The sequence below is a fragment of the Schistocerca serialis genome, chromosome 8 (genome assembly GCF_023864345.2).
Source record: "Schistocerca serialis cubense isolate TAMUIC-IGC-003099 chromosome 8, iqSchSeri2.2, whole genome shotgun sequence".
In the NCBI taxonomy this organism is placed as follows: domain Eukaryota; kingdom Metazoa; phylum Arthropoda; class Insecta; order Orthoptera; family Acrididae; genus Schistocerca; species Schistocerca serialis.
In genome coordinates, this window is record NC_064645.1 from 331,935,060 (window position 1) to 331,955,457 (window position 20,398).

General features: G+C 42.2%; 1 protein-coding gene across 3 annotated transcripts in view; it reads right to left on the reverse strand.

Annotated features, from left to right (window-relative positions):
- LOC126416199 (striatin-3) overlaps positions 1–20,398 on the reverse strand; it is an 86,920-nt gene that overhangs the window by 48,910 nt on the left and 17,612 nt on the right. The gene's annotated exons all lie outside the window — the stretch shown is intronic.

A 20,398-nucleotide genomic window follows, 5' to 3' on the forward strand; every position in this document is an offset into this window, starting at 1 on the left:
AATTGTGAATGTTGAAGACTCCGTCATGGCCGAATGTTGCTTCCCAGTCAACAGCGCCCAAGACAGGAGTGTAGGATGCATTTTACGCTGTTCCAGGTACCACTGCAAAAACCGTACTCTGAGTGGATTATCATCCGATTCCATACTGTGCACATGCTGTAAGTCAAATGAACAACAACTGCCCATGAAGGACATTTCTTACATTCATCTGATTCGTCCCACATTATGCGCAATTGCCAGAGTTCTGAGAGGGATTACACCCTCTACCGGATTAAGAAATGCTCACAGTTAATAGTGGCATTAGAAAAAAGCTTGTTTTGGTGTCCCATGCAACCTACCATATTTTGTTGGTTTAAATAATTTTCACCCTGCGTATCTAAGTGCTCCGGAATTGACTGACATCAATATTTGGATTTCACTGCCCTACTTTGAGTTGAATTTCTGCTGTTAACTTCAAATGGTGTGATTCCACACAATTTTGTCAATAAATATGTGATTTTGCTGAAAGGTAAATAGTTTCTCACTTTGAGCAAAATTTGTAAAATTTCATGATTTCGCATTTTGTGAAAGACAGGTGGCCTCTAGTTATAGGATTCCACTGATATTTCAATAAAAGTAGCAACATTTTTGCTAGACCCCTTACACTCGAGAACAAAGTAGTAGGTAGCATTCCTTGTTCGAGAGTCTTAAGCTTCATTAATTACGTAGTTACTTTTCATTTACTTTACACATGTCTGACAATTCTGATGTTCTTTTGGCCATGGAGAAAACTCCTGAAGTAGTTTGAAAAGGGTCATTCCACATCAAGGGAACCAGGGGTCCCCATTCGACCATCTACAAATCTAAGAAATTTGGTGTGAAAGTTCTATATGGTCTTGGATGGATACCAAACTTCAGTTCAGTATCTTCAGTTGCTGAATTTTTAGGAGCTTTTAAAGAGAGGCTACTCATCTTCACATCACATACAAATGTGCCATGTTTGCTAGGCTTTTTTAAAAGTTCTAGCACACATTTGGTCTTTAACATAAAAAAAAATTGTCCATGCTGAATCACACCATGGCAAAAATTTGGGATTTAGCCACACCTAAATAGAGATAAAAGCCTGTAAAGTGGCTAAGAAAGTTGTCGTGCTATTCTGACAGCCAAGGTTTGACTGACCACTGCTACTTTTCATATGAACCAATCACACCAAAACCTCAGAGTGTTGTTCCTACATATGATGTCTATATATGGATCAAATTTATGTAACATTCGATGCCTAGAAGAAAAGATAGCATCTACTAAGTTTGCCAAAATTTTCTATTTGAAAGTCCTAGGAACTTTTTTTTTGGGGGGGGGGGGGGGGGGTAATATCTGAACTGTTTTGTTCAATCCCTTTTTCTTGCCAATTATTGAAAGGGCAGGCTTTAAGCTTTCAAAGCGATAGTGTTTAATTTCTGGATGTAGCATATTGATGGGTAAGAATACATTTCAAACTTATTATTTTAGCACTTCGAGATTATTGAAAAGTGAAATATTTTGCTCATTAAATCCCACAATAATTTTTTGAATGTATAAATCAGTTTCAAACAATTTAACATATGCCACAAAAGAAGTATAATACACAAGGCAGCAAATTTGCAAAACAAAAACGTTTAAGAGTCAGCTCCACTTTTGATTAAATAACTCTACAATTTTGTCCAGGGCGGATCGAGGAAAACGATAATTTCTTCCTGATGATTATGTCGATGGTGCTTCAAAAGTCATGAAAATATGTTACTCATGAATCCAGCAGGTGTCTTTAGCAGCTTGCCAGTAGAAGTAACGAGCAGAACCACATGGATGCATAAAGCTGATGAGGTCATCATGTTGCTCATGTGAAACTTCACACACTTTTCCAACCCACCAAAAATTGTCATACATACAACATGCAACATACTGTCCTGGTTGTAAACTTACAATTGAGGCTGTTGGCATTTCTTCATCTGCATCTGAGGCATTATCTGTAAATGCTGTAGCATCATTGGAAACTCTGCTCACTCTGAACCAATTACAATTAATTGGCTTAAACTGATGTTTTTCCTATTCTTCCAGATATTGTAAATCCTATGGGAAACCTTGTTTCTTGATCAAGTTAATTTTTTTCAAAATCTTTTTGTACATAAAAACTCTTTATGCTTGGAATACAATCATCACACAATTTGAACAAATCATATGGAGTCAATATCTGGTTATGTAAGGGCCTCTGCAAACTAGCACAGGCTGCTAGTCTTTTTCGTGTTCCCCCAATGTCACAACAAGGCGATTTACCCGGGCTTGTTCCAAAAAAATTCCATTCGGCAGTGATGCCAAAATCCTTTTCATGCAGACATGAATTGATGAAATTTTTTTTTTTTTTTTTTTTTTTTTTTTTTTTAAAATTCTTGTTTGAGCAGCTGAACCATCAATAAAGAAATAAATATCCTTAATGTGTTCAATCTTTGTCTTCAAATGTGCTATTAACTTTATTTGAAATGCACGGACAGCAATGGTATCATGATGGATAGTTACTGATCATACAAATGCTAATTCTCTAACATTCTTTGCCACCAAAATAGATAAACTGACTATTCTCCCACTGAAATCTTGTGCAGCACATGTAACAACAAATGAATAATTCTCAGCAAAATCCATCAATACAATTAATTCATTTTCTGAAAGATTTCTTTTTAACTGCTTAAGGTATAACTTCAGTGTTGTTACAAAGTTCTGCTTGTGAATCTTTTTCCCCATTTATTCTTACTGCAACACAATCCTTTTAGCCTGAGCATAAACAAGAAAACTCATCTCCAAAAAGAAAGTAAAGCCTTTTTGTTTTACTTTGTCATAGAGATTTTTCCCTGTTCGGTTAGTAGGTGTTGCCAAAATCCCACCTTCCATCTTTAGTTTCCCAGATTACTTCTCCATTTTAGTCGAAACAGCAAATTCTTTACTTTTTTTCCCCCTCCCAATAGTCCTGAAACTTGGGACCAGGGACAAAATTTGAACTTTACTGCAATTTCCTGAAGCCTGGAGCTTAATCTTAAGTTCTTTAATTAAGATATTCATATCTTTAAATTTTTGGTACTCTCCCATTCATATTTTAGCAGTATCTACTTGGCTCACTCCAGCAGCTGTGGCAATTACCTTAGTAATGCTGCCTCGGGCTTTCAGAACTTTGCACTTTATGTATTTCATTGAATCCCTTTTGCTGATCCGTTGATTTAATGGTGACTCTTCAAATGATGGTGATTAAGTAGTAGCAGTAAAGCAACCATCAACATCAATGTCTTTCGTGGATGGTGATTCTTGCTTATCCTGGCAGGATGATTCTTTTTGGGCCACTTCGTGTCTACGTTTGGTAGAAATTTTTCAGACTCTGCAATGGTTACTGCTGTTGAAGCCTTCTTGGTTACATGTTTTTCTTTCCCAAATGGGTTGCAGCATGTCTTCTGCAGGAACTGAAATTTTGTCATCAATATGGCATTATGGTATGAACAAATTTGGGCATCTTGAGTAAAATCAAGCCCAGACCTACATCGCAGAAGCTCCTTGTCCATTCGTGACATTTCCTTAACTGATTGTAGTTGACTTTTGTCATAATAGAATGGTGATGACTTATGACAATCGGCTCCATCTGATCCACTGCAATAGCTGGGTGAAGGGATATTTTGGTTCATTTTATACAATAGTTTATTAACCTATAACAATCAATTTTGAAAGCTCGTGAATATTCAGGTTTGAAGCACAGAAGATCAAGTCTTGCTTGTACATAAACTATACAAATTAGGCCATAAGAACATATTGTTTTAGTGCTTACCTTCAGCTACAACAATGATTATTGATTACTCAAACACTCAATACTCAACCCACGACTGTACAGTGTCAGCACCAAAGATTACACTACACAGAAGACTGACAGTGAAAATTGCCAATAATGAAAGCAGCAACTGAAGTTGGTGATTCAGCAATTTATCACTGCTGAAGGATAGAGCCTTAAAAAACTATTGCTGCTTTATAATGTCGATGGAAACTGAGTGACCAAATTTGGTCATTAATGTTCAAAGCTAGTTACATTTGTGATCCTAAGAAAGTAAAAAATCATCATAAAGAACAAGAAAAATTTGGTAAAACTGCAAAAGGAAGGAGTGGTCCACACTTATGAAATGCCAAGTTTCTGTTGGTTAAAATCAGTTTACACACATATGAATATTCCTACCCAACACACTGTATAAAAGCCGAGAGTAGAAACAATTTTAACAAGAATTATACCTTCTTCCCAATAAACTGAGTTCAACCTTCCAAAATGCAGCTATGAGACATTTGTATACTACAAGAATTGCACACTGGTGGGTCACCCTGCTGTGTACTATGCGGAGACTATCAGTATCTGGTAGGAGTTGCAACACAACAGTCTACTGTTTCAGTGACCTACAGCTTTTAGTCTACCACTTACTTGCCCTCCTCTTCCTCCTCCTGACATCAACCACACACTTATGACTAACTGAGGTACAATAAGTACTGTTCGCTGCATTCCTTTGTGCTGCTTCATCCATTGGCTGTAATTCCTGAATACTTGGGTACCATGCAGAACACCACCTTACTAAATTGTTATAGGTGAATGGAGGTGTCCTACCCCTAGTTAAGTATTTCTGCTGGAAACCTGCACAAAATTACTTTCATCTTCATCTACATCTACACTCTGCAAGCCACCTCGCCATGCGTGGTTGAGGGCACTTTGTGAGCCACTGTCACTTCATCTTTTCTGTTCCAGTTGTGATGATTCATGGGAAGAATTATTGCTGATAACCCTCTGATACAGAGCAAGTGATTTTCTTAACTTTAATTGTTTAATTTGTTCCAGTCCCCATAAGATGGCATGCCCTTCTGCATAAGACATTTAATTCATGTAGTACGTGGCTCTTGAGAACAAAATTTGGAAGAATATGAGGGAGCCAAAATTGTCCCTCAGTTTGGACCCCTCACTGTAAGTCAATGCTGAAGTGGTTGTATACGATACTGTACAATGACGTTATTAACAAATAATCTGTACATTCCCCTTAATTAACATTTAATAGTCATGGGTGACAGGAATTCGAGAGTAGGAAAAGGGAGAGAAGGAAACGTAGTAGGTGAATATGGATTGGGGAAGCCGTCTGGTAGAATTTTCCACAGAGCATAAATTAATCATAGTTAACACTTGGTTCAAGAATCATGAAAGAAGGTTGTATACATGGAAGAGCCCTGGAGATATTAAAAGGTATCAGACAGATTATATAATGGTAAGACAGAGATTTAGGAACCAGGTTTTAAATTGTAAAGCATTTACAGGGGCAGATGTGGACTCTAACCACAATCTATTGGTTATGAACTGTAGAAACTGCAAAAAGGTGGGAAATTAAGGAGATGGGACCTTGATAAACTGACTAAACCAGAGGTTGTAGAGAGTTTGAGGGAGAGCATAAGGGAACAATTGACAGCAGTGGGGGAAAGAAGTACAGAAGAAGAAGAATGGGTAGCTGAGGGATGAAGTAGTGAAGGCAGCAGCCGATCAAGTACGTAAAAATAAGAGGGCTAGTAGAAATCCTTGGGTAACAGAAGAAATATTGAATTTAACTGATGAAAGGAGAAAATATAAAAATGCAGTAAATGACGCAGGCAAAAAGGAATACAAACTTCTCAAAATGAGATTGACAAGAAGTGCAAAATGGCTAAGCAGGGATGGCTAGAGGACAAATGTAAGGATGTAGAGGCTTATCCCACGAGGGGTAAGATAGATACTACCTACAGGAAAATTAAAGAGACCTTTGGAGAAAAGAGAGCCACTTGTATGAATATCAAGAGCTCAGATGGAAACCCAGTTCTAAGCAAAGAAGAGAAAGCAGAAAAGTGGAAGGAGTATATAGAGGGTCTATACAAGGGCAATGTACTTGAGGACAATATTATGGAAATCGAAGAGGTTGTAGATGAAGATGAAATGGGAGATACAATACCGCGTGAAGAGTTTGACAGAGCACTGAAAGACCTGAGTCGAAACAAGGCCCTGGGAGTAGTCAACATTCCATTAGAACTACTGATGGCCTTGGGAGAGCCAGTCATACCAAACTCTACCATCTGGTGAGCAAGATGTATGAGACAGGCGAAATACCCTCAGACTTCAAGAAGAATATAACAATTCCAATCCCAAAGGAAGCAGATGTTGACAAATGTGAAAATTACCGAACTATCAGTTTAATAAGTCACGGCTGCAAAATACTAACACGAATTCTTTACAGACAAATGGAAAAACTGGTAGAAGCCGACCTCGGGGGAAGATCAGTTTGCATTCCATAGAAATGTTGGAACACGTGAGGCAATACTGACCTTACCCCTTATCTCAGAAGAAAGATTAAGAAAAGGCAAACCTACGTTTCTAGCATTTGTAGACTTAGAGAAAGCTTTTGACAATGTTGACTGGAATACTCTCTTTCAAATTCTAAAGGTGGCAGGGATAAAATACAGGGAGCGAAAGGCTATTTACAAGTTGTACAGAAACCAGATGGCAGTTATAAGAGTCGAGGGGCATGAAAGGGAAGCAGTGGTGGGGAAGGGAATGAGACAGGGTTATTCAATCTGTATATTGAGCAAGCAGTAAAGGAAACAAAAGATAAATTCGGAGTAGGTATTAAAATCCATGGAGAAGAAATAAAAACTTTGAGGTTCGCCAACGACATTGTAATTCTGTCAGAGACAGCAAAGGACTTGGAAGAGCAGTTGAATGGAATGGACAGTGTCTTGAAAGGAGGATATAAGATGAACATCAACAAAAGCAAAACAAGGATAATGGAATGTAGTCGAATTAAGTCGGGTGATGCTGAGGGAATTATATCAGGAAATGAGACACTTAAAGTAGTAAAGGAGTTTCGCTATTTGGGGAGCAAAATAACTGATGACGGTCGAAGTAGAGAGGATATAAAATGTAGACTGGCACGGCAAGGAAAGCGTTTCTGAAGAAGAGAAATTTGTTAACATCGAGTATAGATTTAAGTGTCAGTAAGTCGTTTCTGAAAGTATTTGTATGGAGTGTAGCCATGTATGGAAGTGAAACATGGACGATAAATAGTTTGGACAAGAAGAGAATAGAAACTTTCGAAATGTGGTGCTACAGAAGAATGCTGAAGATTAGATGGGTAGATCACGTAACTAATGAGGAGGTATTGAATAGAATAGAGGAGGAGTTTGTGGCACAGCTTGACAAGAAGAAGCGACCGGTTGGTAGGGCATGTTCTGAGGCATCAAGGGATCACATATTTAGCATTGGAAGGCAGCGTGGAGGGTAAAAATTGTAGAGGGAGACCAAGAGATGAATACACTAAGAAGATTCAGAAGGATGGAGGTTTCAGTAGGTACTGGGAGATGAAGGAGCTTGCACAGGATAGAGTATCATGGAGAGCTGCATCAAACTAGTCTCAGGACTGAAGACCAAAACAACAACAACATTCTTCATTCATCATTGTCATATCCACCTTTTGTACACATCAGATTCTCAACACGTTGCATTATATACCCCATCACATTACTGTTTTATTCTGTATGACAAAATGCACAGCATCACAAAACAGTAGCCTCAGCACCTATACTATTAACATGGTCACTAATGCTCCTGGTGTTTGGCATCTGTGCAGGACAATGCGATGATGCATACCTCATGCAGGTTGTACTTTCATTGGGGTCTGCATAATAATTAATACCGCCACATCAGGTACAGAGTACAGTGAGCATAGTGTTAATAAAAGATACTGTTCTGTAGGCATTTACGTAGGCTTCCGCGATCACTTGTGATTGACTGTTAAATCGGTCCATGTTAAGAGCTGACTGTAGGATATTGACATATGTTTGACTCAGAAATAGTTCAGATGAAGCTTAAAGCTGATGACCTTAGACACACATTCTGAGGAAGGCTTTGGGTGAAAGCTCAGTGTGTACCAGTCTTTTTGTTTTGCCTGTCTGCAACTCAATGTGTCATCTGTATTGTGAGCAGCAATCTATCCTTTTCATAATAATACAACATTATGAAACGGATAGTTATCATATAACAGACACGCTGAGTTGCAGATAGGCACAATAGAAAAAACTGTTTGAGAGTGAGCCTTCGGCCAACAAAGCATTTGTCAAAAATACACACACACACACACACACACACACACACACACACACACACACAATCGTAGTCTCTGGCAGCTGGAGCCAGACTGCAGCATTAGATGGGGAGGCAACTGAGTGGGGGTAAGGAGGGGCTGGAGTGGGAGAGAGGGAGATATAGCAGGGTAAGGATGGGGGAGGGGTTGGGGGACGGTAAATTGCTGCTAGTGAGAGCATTCATTCAGGGAAATGCAGGAAAGAGAAAGAAGGTCAGAAACTGAGTACAGTAATGTATTATCTTATTTTTTATCTCATTACGACTTCACATCAATTTCATTTGGGTTTCGCCTTTCAGTATTAGCCTACTCCCTCAGATATTATCTTATTTCCCCTTATTTCATCCATCTCATTCTTTCCATGATTCATGATTTTTCCCAGGTGTTTGGGTGTGTTTCTGAAAAATTTTTCAGACATGATTCTACATTATTGACATATTTTTACACTTTTTTTTACCACCATGGATCCTTGCTCCTTCCATCTGCATCAATACAGAAAAGTTTCTTTATTCCTAGCCAGAACCGACTCCCACATACTGTTCCTGCCTTGTTGCTTAGCACAAGGAATTCCCCCAAATGGCCATACCATGAAATTACCCACCTCCGGCTGCCACCCTTCGTTCCACAATGACCTCCACCTGTTCAATTTCCACCAATCCTTAGCCCTCATCAACACAATCCTGCAAAACCATATCAATCACACCCAAACCACCTTGCAGCACCTTCTCTCCATCTGTAAAATTCTCCTGCTATGTAATCCCACATTCCTGGCTCCCACAACACACACAATGAAATTGTCCTCCAGGAACTAAAGCAACATGCACAACACCCCGAAAAACTCCCCACCTGCTCACTTCCTACTCCCACCTTGGACTACCACTGTCCACCACCTCTACAACAACCTTGAAACCTTCTCAAGTCCGCTCATAGCTGAAAAATCCTGTCTTTCAGACCTACTACATCCCCCCCCCCCTCCAAAACTCCCACACACCACTCCACACACAATCCAGAACCTAAACAGACCAAAAGTCATGAACCTTTCCTCCAAAAGCCTTAGCCTCAGAAGTATCAGTCCTTTCCAAAGGTCTCACCTTTTGCTCCACTCCGAATTCAATCATGCAGAACTTTTTAAACAACTTCTGTCCTTCTCCCAATCCCTACAGTGTAATTTCACTTTTTTGCCACCAGCACTACCAATCAGGCTCAACCACAGACTAATGTTGAACCCTACCAGACAGTTTACTCCTCCATCAAACCGTGATCCAACCCCAGTGTCCCCAAATCACCCTCCGTTAACTTTCCAGAATTTCTTAACCTCAAACGCTGCCTCACCATCATTCCCCAAATCCCTCGACATGCAAACTAACCTTACATCCACAAAAAGAACCACAATTCACCATCTAAAACCTAATCCTGGCCTTATAATCCTACCTGCTGACAAAGACTCCACAGCTGTTGCACTGAACCACAAGGATTACCTGAGAGAAGGACTCCGCCAGCTGTCAGATTCATCCACTTACAAACCCCGCCACACTGACCCCATTCCAGAAATCTAGTCTCTCCTCAAATCCCTACGCCCATCTCAAAACCTCTTCCTTGAGTCCATCTCTCTCCTCATCCCTACCTCTCCTCACACTCCTACATTCTACATCCTTCCTAAAGTTTATAAACCCAACCACCCAGGACACCCTATTGTGGCCAGTTACTGTGCTCTCTCTGAGAATCTCTGCTCTTTTAGACATACACCTTCAGCCTATTATCTGCAATCTACCCTACTACATAGAAAATACCAATCATTTCCTCCAACTCTCCACAGTTCCTGTTTCTTTAACAAACAGTACCCTGCTTCTCACCTTTCCCAAACCAACAACCTCCTTCCCAATCGCCATGACTAACTACATCCTCACCCACAATTAGTTCTCCTTTGAAGGCATTACCAACAAACAAATCCGGGGTACGACTATGGGCACCTGCATGGCACCAACTTATGCCAACCTATTTGTGGGCTATCTAGAGGAATCCTTCCTAAATACCCAGAATCCCAAACCCCTCACCTGGTTCAGATTCACTGATGACAAATTCATGATCGAATCAAGGGTGAGGACACCCTACCCACATTGCTCCAGAACCTCAACACCTTCTCCACATTTACTTCACCTGGTCCCACTCAACACAACAAGCAAACTTCCTCAATGTTGCCCTCCACCCACAGCTGCCACAGAGAGTGTGCGTGCGTGCTTATTTTTGACAAATGCCTTGTTGGCCAATAGCTCATTCTCCAACAGTCCTTATGTTGTTTTTATCTGCAACTCAGCATCTCCGTTATATGGTTAGTAGCAACTATCCTTTTCATAACATTGATATAATCCACCCTGGATTTTTCCCCCATTTTCTTTTCATAATGTTGTTGCTCTGATACTGAATTTTCAGAAACTCCCTATAGTTCTTGAGAAGAAGACAAAGATACTTTTCTTTTGCCAAATACTTCTGAACACCATTCCTTCTCTCTGTCCACAATTCACAGCTGGAAGCTGTCTACCTCATATTAAACTGAATAGAATCAGCCATTGTGCTGACAATATCAGAAACAGCTGATTTTCAGACGCAATATCTGACCGCTCTAGCAAAATTGCTTCTGCCCTTAACATTTAAACACAATGATGGAAAACAATTCATGAACTTTTTTTTCGTCTTTCGGGAGTTGTTATCTGTGTATGTAGCTAATAAGCCAACTTTCAAATTTTGGTTAGCAGACAAACATATGCTTTCTTTGTTCTAAGACAAGTGCTTGTTAAGAATTGTCTTCACGTTTTTCTGGATGAGAAGGTAAAATTAAATGGAGCTCGCTACTTATAGTGAAAAACTTACACAGGTGTGCTGATCAGCTGATGCTAACATTTTACTATGGTGAATAAGAACTTTATATTCTTTCACAAGAATAACAAAACACCATCATCTCCAGTCAGCTCAGTTTATTACTTTTTACCATCTGCAATCCATTTTGAAGCAGTAAGGCTTCATCTTCAAGTGATTACCCAGTAATAGAAGCTTTGTATATTCACAAGTACATAAGGTTACCACAAGATAGTATCATCTGGTATGGCTATGATGTAACTGCCTGTAACCACACCAGATGGTGCTGCATTATGGTAACCCTAAACACTTGTGAAAATATAAAATATGCATTACCATGTTGCGTGCTTAAAAAGGAAGTCTTAGTGCTTTGAAATGGATCGCGAAAGGTCAACTGACAGCCAAAGCAGGTTGTGCATGTACTTGGCACCGAAAATCAGTCATGGAAGTTTGCCTCCAGCATCTGGAACTGCTGTTCCAGAATAAATACTGAAGTGTTTACATGACCAACCAAACGCGGAATTAGGAAACCTGGTTTAAGAAATCTGGCTTTGGGAGCCCTAAATGAACACAGTGATTGTGGACATTTTAAAACAGCAGTTTCAGATTCTAGTGTTTTCAACTGTGGTCACATCAGAGACCAGTAAAGGATGGACCTGGACCACCTTATTTATGACAAAGCTATGCATGCAACAGTGTGGTAGATGTTTCTGAATAATTTATGTTGTGTGTTGCCTGTTTCCTTTTCTTATTTTGGTTGGTTGGTTTGTGGGATTGAAGGGACCAGACTACTAGGGCCATCGGTCCCTTTTTCAGGAACTTTAAACAACCACAAAGAATAAGAATAAACAATGGAGATGACAAGAGACAACACAGGACAAGAAATACACAGACAAAGACCAGAAAAAAGGAATTAAAACCACACTGAGTGCGACAGTGGTTGGCCGACCATAGAAACAAAAGGAAAAGCCAACCACCAAGAAGAAACACACTAAAAACCCCAGTCTAAAATCGTAGGCCAAAGGCCAGACTCAACACTAAAAAAGGACAAGCACTTATATCAAGTGATAAAAACCCCCTGCACAAATAAAACTCTAAACTAAATCTGCCATTGTAACGTCATCTGATAAAAGTGCAGGAAGCGTATCAGGCAGCACAAACGTCTGCCTGAGCGGAGTTAAAAGCAGGCAGTCCAACTAGATGTAGACCACCGTCAAAGCTGACCTGCAGTGACATAAAGGTGGGTTCTTGCGGCGCAATAAATAGCTGTGTGTTATCTAGGTGTGGCCAATGCAGAGCCTGCAGAGCCGGCAGAGGACTACAGAGTCCTTGCGAGAGACCTGCAAGGAGGAACGCCACGCACCTGTAACCTCCTTGATGGCCCGAAGTTTAATGGGTGAAGGAAGGGTGTGCCATTCTTCATCCCAGGTGCGAAGTATCTTCTGCCACAAACTCTCCGAAAGGCCAATCTCCAAGGCTGGTGCACCGACAGCCTGTTTGGCTAGCATGTCAACACGTTCATTTCCCGGGATGTCAACATGACCTGGGGTCCACACGAACACCACAGAACAGCCGCAACGGACAAGAGTATGGTGGGACTCCTGGATAGCCATCACCAGACGAGAGCAAGGGAAACACTGTCGATAGCTCATAAACCGCTCAGGGAGTCACTACAGATAATGAAGGACTCACCTGGGCACGAGCGGATACACACTACGGCCCGAGAGATGGTGACCACCTTGGCCACGAGCAATCACCAAACCATCAGTACAAACACTGTCAGAGCCTTGAAATGCACCAAGGATTGAAAGAAAGCGGCGGCGGCGGAGGGCCTCAGAAGGGAGGGAGTCCTTTGGGCGGGGCACAAACCATGGGGGTATATGCAGAGGAGCCCAGAAAAAGAGGTGGAAGAGGGAAAACCTCAAGCCCAGAGAGATGAGGTCCACGCGAACTGCGGTCGTACAGCCTGATGGGGGCCGCCGTTCTGGAGGAAGATGGACGACCGACTGAGGGAACAGGAGACGATAATTGGGATGCCCGGGCAAGCTACAAACATGTATAGCATAAGCGGCCAGTAATCGTTGGCGCTGGAACTGCAATGGAGGGACACCTGCCTCCACAAGTATGCTGTTGACAAGGCTTGTCTGGAAAGCTCCAGTGGCGAGTCGGATCCTGCTGTGAAGGATGGGGTCAAGCAACTGCAATGCGGAAGGTGATGCCATATCGTGAGCCAGGCTCCCATTATCTAGACGGGGCTGAATTAACGCCTGATATAGCCATAGAAGGGTAGACCAATCGGCACCCCAGCAATGGAGAGGTACGGAGGCCAATGGTGATGACATACCTTTCCCAGCACTCCTGCTTGCATTGGCGAATGAGGCGGCGGGCTCGCACAAGGAGCCGTTTAAAGGCAATGAGGTGCGCCAATGAGGGATGCTGCTTGTGACACTGAAGTGCCTGCCTGTGATCTTTAATTGCCTCAGCAATCTCAGGCGACCACCAAGGCACAGTCCTCCACCGAGGGGACCGAGAAGAACATGGAATGGCAGATTATGCGGCAGTAACAATGCCGGTGGTGACCGAGTGAACCACCACATCAATGGCGTCATTGGAAAGAGGCTCAATAATGGCAATGGAGGTGAACAAGTCCCAGTCAGCCTTATTCATAGCCCATCTGCAGGGGTGCCCAGAAGAGTGATGCTGTGGCAGTGACAGAAAGATCAGAAAGTGGTCACTACCGCCCAAGTCGTCATGCACACTCCATCGGACAGATGGTAATAGGCTAAGGCTGCAGATTGAAAGGTCGATGGCTGAGTACATGCCATGCGCCACACTGAAATGTGTGAAGGCACCAGTATTTAAAAGAGAAAGGTCGAGCTGTGCCAATACTTGCTCAATGATGCTGCCTCAGCCCCTTGCCACTGATCCACCCCACAGAAGGTTATGGGGGTTGAAGTCGCCTAGTAACAGAAAAGGTGGCCGCAATTGGTTATCAGTGCAGCCAGGACATGCTACGGGACATCACCATCTGGTGGAAGATAGAGACTGCAGCCAGTAACAGCCTCAGGCATCCACACCCGAACAGCGACAAACCTCTAAAGGTTTTTGTAAAGGGACAGACTTGCTGTAAAGAGAGTGAAGGATGTAGATGTAGACATCACCAGATACCCTCTCATAGGCTGCCCGGTTCTTATAATAACCCCAAAAGCCACGGAGGGTGGGGGTTCGCATCACCGGAAACCACGTTTCCTGAAGAGCAATGCAGAGGAAAGGGTGAAGGCTGAGAAGTTGTCGGAGCTCAGCAAGATGGTGGAAAAACCGCTGCAGTTCCACTGGAGGATAACAATGTCCATGGCCGAGAAAGGCATGAATGGACAGAGGAGGCAGATTATGCCGCTGGGTCGCATGCTGCCACCGATTGAGTACCGACAGGAGCGACATCCATCATGTCTGAGGGACTGGCGAGATCTAGGTCCTCGGCGGATGCCACAGTCTCCACCGCATCCTCGGATGCAGAGCTTGTAGGTAACGGTGGAGTGGGTGCCACCGCAATTTCCTTGGTCTTTGGGGTCTTCAATTTCCATTTCTCCCACTGTTCCTTTGGTTGTCCTTGCTGGGAGGGCTTTTTTGATTCAGTCTCCGCGACTGAAGAGGACTGTGAAGCCCTACGACCAGCTACTTGGGGCTCCTTCAGCCCCTGGCGGGTGTCTGGTTTTCCACTGGTAGGAACCTGGGAAGAGAGTGACCCAGGGGATTCCTTCCTAATGAGAGAAGCCGAAGACAACTTATGCTTCTCCGGCTTAGAAGTGGGGACTGGTGTCCCCAATGGTTGGGGGGAGGGGGGGGGGGGTGGAGGGGGAGGTGCTGCTCCCAAGGTAGGTGGTGCGGGAGCAACAGGGAGGGAAGTACCCACCCCCACCCCCACCATCAAGGGGGCAGGTGTGGTTCTTCGGCTCTGAGAGCTCACTGCATGTGGTGCAACGAATGGAACTGTAACAGCAGTGACAGTGGCGGCATAAGATGACATCATACACATGGGATGAAGCCGTTCAAATTTCCATTTAGCCTCAGTACGTCAGTAGGTCTAGGGTCTTGTATTCCATTATTTTCCGTTCCTTCTGTAGAATCTTACAGTCTGGCGAGCATGGGGGATGGTGCTCTCCGCAGCTGACATAGATGGGAGGCGGGGCACATGGAGTATCAGGATGGGATAGACGACCATAATCATGACGTATGAGGCTGGAAGCACAGCAGGAAGACATACAGCCGAACTTCCAACACTCGAAGCACCGCATCGGGGGAGGGATATATGGCTTGACATCACAGCGGTTGACCATCACCTTCACCTTCTAGGGTAATGTGGCACCCTCGAAGGCCAAGATGAAGGCAACAGTGGCAACCTGGTTATCCCTCGGACCCCGGTGGGCACGCCAGACGAAATGGACACCTCGTTGCTCTAAGTTGGCGCGCAGCTCGTCATCGGACTGTAAAAGAAGGTCCCTGTGGAAGATAATGCCCTGGACCATATTTAAGCTTTTATGGGGCATGATAGTAACATAAACATCTCCCAGCTTCTTACAAGCGAGTAATGCCTGTGACTGGGCAGAGGATGCCATTTTCATTGCATTTTTGACAAGCCCTCCACCTCCCCAAATTTGTCCTCTAAATCCTCTACGAAGAACTGAGGCTTCATAGACACAAATGATTCCCCATCAGCTCTCGTACAGACTAGATAGCGGGGCGAATACGTCTCGCCGTCATTCATGGTCTTTCGTTCCTCCCATGGTGTGGCCAGGGAGGAGAATGATTTGGGGTCATAGATGTTTGCATTAAAGTGATCCCTCGAACACTTGAAGACTGCTGGTAGTTGGGCACCAGCAAGAGATGATGTGCCATGCTTCATTGCGTGTCATCCACCCTGATGCCACGTACTCCGACCAAGGGCCCTCCCATCGGGCGCCACACAGCCACAACAAGGGCCACCTAGCAGGATGGCCATTGCCGGGAGTCCCGATGCCCCAGGGAGATGGGCATCTACTCCTTGGTATATATGAGGAGTTAACGGCGAAGGCATCAGTAGAGCAGTCCCTGTGTTGTCAGGGGGCTACAACCAACAGGGTACATGGCGGCCCCACCACAACGGACTGGCTACCATGCTGGATATTAGGTAGCAAGTGGTCCATGATCGTCGTCAGCGCAGAAAGCGACACTGCAGAGTGCATGGCGGAAATCGCACCCAGGAATGTATCCTCGCCCAAGAGATGGAGAGCGAGCAGGACTGCAATGCAATGACGAATAAGCTGACTAAAGGTCTCAATGCACGATAGACACAATGCACCAAGTAAGGCGCCCATTCCCAGTTGGCTCGCTCTTCGGAATAATTTTGAAATATGATGGTCAAACCCATGATGGGACCATCACATAACGGCCGAAATATTTGCGACTCCTTTTAGTCGCCTCTTATGACAGGCAGGAATACCGCGGGCCTTTTCTTATCCCCAAACCCGCAGGGGGTTTTCTTATTTTGAACTGAGTGAGAAGTTAATTGTGGTCCATGCTGGGTTTTTTATGACGATGCTCAAAATCCCGGAAGGTATCACCAATCCCTATAACCATCCGTCTGGCAGTCTTAATTTAATTTATTTACAATCATGGCCTACTGTCAGTTTATAGTGTCTGCACTCACCACTGTAACGACAAGAAAACTGTCAAGGTATTGCGACCATGTCTAAAGTATCCTCTTAATATGTGAATAGTTATTTTTGGCTCCACATCTACATGAAGTACCTTGTCAGTTCTACCTGCAGTATTTTTAGGTATGCATTGGATTGCTATCAAAGGTCACAAAGCATCTAAATCAATATACTGCTGATTTTGTAATTATAGAATTAGGTCGGAAAAGAAAAATGTTGAGAAACACCTTAAATCAGAGAAACAAACTGTTCTCAGTAGGAAAGTGTTGCTGGTTCTCAACATTCCAACCAAAAAGTTTTTTAACAGTCAATTTCAACACACTAAAGCTTTGTCTCCAGGCATGTACCATGACAGCATTTTAAATTTGTACTTGTAATAAATTGCAATCCAATGCAAACAACAACAAAAATAACATGTGAATTTTGCCAAAAGTAGATGCTGTTTTCTGATCCCTAGCAATAACAACAATGTAGCATGTGGTAATGTATCTCAAAACTTACAAGAATATCACAAAATTGAATGTTTCAACAACTGATTTATGATTGCTACAATAATGTTTTTATTACAAAAATTGGCAGGCTGGGTACTCTTATTTCATGACCGTTTTGGGTAGCTGTAATTTTCGGGTTTTCTTTACTTATATGTGAAAGGTAGTGTCCCACTGATGGGCTGTACTTGAGTGTCATCTCAGCAAATAAGACCTTCAGCTCAGCACAAACTAGTGTAAATATAAAGATCTGAGTTTTCTGCAGTCCAATATTACGGTGAGGCTGCAAGTGGGAGAAATGTAGAACTGGTGGAGAGTACACTACCCCTCCAACACTTCCATTACTCTTTAGAGTAGTTCACTAGCACATCGACTTTTAGCAACATTTTCATGTAGTTGTAGCCCCATCATACCTGCAATATTTGGACTGTGCTAATTTTTTTATGCCTGTGACAGGAACTAAATAGCTGTACTTTCCATGTGCATCAACAAACAAACATAGGTAAATAAGTGAGGATTCATAATCCTCAGGGTAATATAGCACCAAAAATATGGTCAATACTTTCATTAAGAAATTGCCATTTCTTTGTTGTGACCACTGCAGCTTAGCAATGGTGAGAAGGAGATGTGGCTATTACGCACACATAATAAGTTTGTTGAATTAAAACTATAATTTATAAGCATAGTGGTATGATGACCGTTTACAGTTCTTTTTGTACGTCAATCTTCACAAATCAGTTACAGACTTCTGACATGTTGACACTTCTTATTTTATCTGTAATGAACACTGTAAAACATTATAATTCAGTTGTGTGCTGAATCACATTTACTTATGAAGTTCACATCAGTTGATATCATTATGCTTCCTATAAAATCCTAAACCAGTAGTGTAACTACATACTACCTGAAAAATGCTCTTGTCTGAGCATAAAAAATGCAAATATGCTCCTGTTTAAAGGTCTGACGAAAGTGGGGATCTAGTGCCTCAATCCTCATCAAACATTCTGGCACAAACATATTTGCATTCTTACCACAAAACATTCGAAATTCTTTTGCCCTTTCTTTGTAATGAAGCCTTCACAATCAGCAACTCCCTCTCACTACCATGGTCTATAAATGTCTCTCCCCATTGCCTCCATTTTCTCCCAATGACACTGGTTCCTGTCTGTCTCGACTACTGTCACTGTCTTCATCCCTTTCTCTCACTATTCCTTACAATTGTCTCCTTTTCTGCCACTTTCACTGCCTCTGTCCCACTGCCTTAGTCTTTGTTCCATTCTCTCTCCCCCCACTGCCACTGTTCTCTCTTTATAGTTTACAGTCTGCTGCCTTTTTCTTCACCTACCATTGTCTTCTCTTCACACATTTTTCTGAGGACGGTTTGTTTGGGTTTTGAGCCCTAGAACAGGAAACTAACACGTGGGTATGATGGATGGGGGACGTCAGCAAATTTTTTCACAGTAAAGTTCACTGATCTGTGATGTCCAGACACCCGAAGCCTGCAGATCGGTGTCCACCCATATCTCTTTCTTTTGCACTGTCTCTCTCTCTCTCTCTCTCTCTCTCTCTCTCTCTCTCTCTCTCTCTTTCTCTCTCTCTCTCTGTCACTGTCTCTCACCCATTAACATTGTCTCCTCTCTTCCATCATCACTATCTCTGTTGCACTCTTTCAGCACTAAAATGCACAAATATGTTCATGCGCAAAAATTCTTGGCAAGGAAGGCAGAATACGAATTGAGGCAGCTGGTTCCCCACTTTTCTGTCAGAAATTTTTTAAGAAATGCATATTCACCTTTTTTATTGCTCTGACAAAAGTATTTTTCAGCTGGTTCCCTTTTTCCCCCCATGTTACAGCAGGGTATACCGCTTATATAAAACGAATTATGAAGGTCAGTAATGTTTCGACCATTTACTTATATACTCTGACACAAAAAACAAAAAATAAGAATGCATAATATAAGGTTAACACAAAATCGTCTCCCATCCAAAGCAAGTTTATTTTGCACTACTCTACAAATAATTCACAACATTTTTAGGCTACACCTATAGTATACCAAAAATCTAGTGTTTTATTTGTAAGTACAAAAAATTTTGTAGGATTAATTTTTGCTAAAGTGTTTACATCAACAGGTGGCACCATCAAATAATTTCTAGGTCTTGAGGACCTGTTACGCATGAAGTGACCTTTATACAGAGAGAGTGTTCCAAAGATTTATTGGTGAAAAAATGATGACTAAAATCTTAGTTTCGTGACCCCAGAGCCTGTGTCATGTGTTCACTGTGTCAATTAAAACAACATTTACACCTCAAACCCTACATTACTCACGTAACTACAGCAACTTCGAACCTGGATCTCAGTAACGGACGACACTGAAAAATGTTTCAAGGTTCCTCGAGATCTTAAATATTTTCAACATTTTACGGCCCTGTCAGCAACTGTATAAATATTAATTTTAATTTTAAAAACCAACAACCTCAGTTGCAAGTTTACCTAGCTTTACCTAGGTTTCAGTTGGGATAACCCAACCTTCTTCAGAATAAAAGTAACTATCGTTTGTCCATAGTGGACATCGTCAAGCTAAAACTACAAAACCATGAATTATAGTCATACTGTAAAAACTTATCTGAGACTGCCTCGTCCCACTTTGCGACCGGGATGCAGCAGCCACGAGTGCTGTACTGGAACCGACCTAGCGTCATGAGGACTGCCTAGACAGACACAATACCTTGCGCCAGCACATAAACTGTGTGACGGGTACTTGTTGGGACAAGACTCTAACCTAACTCTGACCTTGAATTTACTAGTAAAGTTATAAGGAGCATATTCCGACTAAAACTGGAGATTGCACACGTGGTTCGACATTTGCTGAACATTTAGTGCAACTGGCTCATGCACCCATAACTACAGTCCGTCTGCTCTTCCAATTGGTATCCAAAATGGTCACTAGTCAAGAGATATTCGAAATACTTTACTCCCTACCTCTATGATTCAACACAACCAGACATTTGTCTCCCCCCCCCCCTTTCCCAGCTTCGAAACATCGCGCATGATCAAAAAAATAATAAATCAATTAATATAATCTCATTCAAAATAACCTGAAGACAATTTTTAACAAGAGTTCATTGTAATTTTGATAATGACTGATGTAGTTCTGGTTTTAGTTACATTACAATCCAATACTGATTAAAT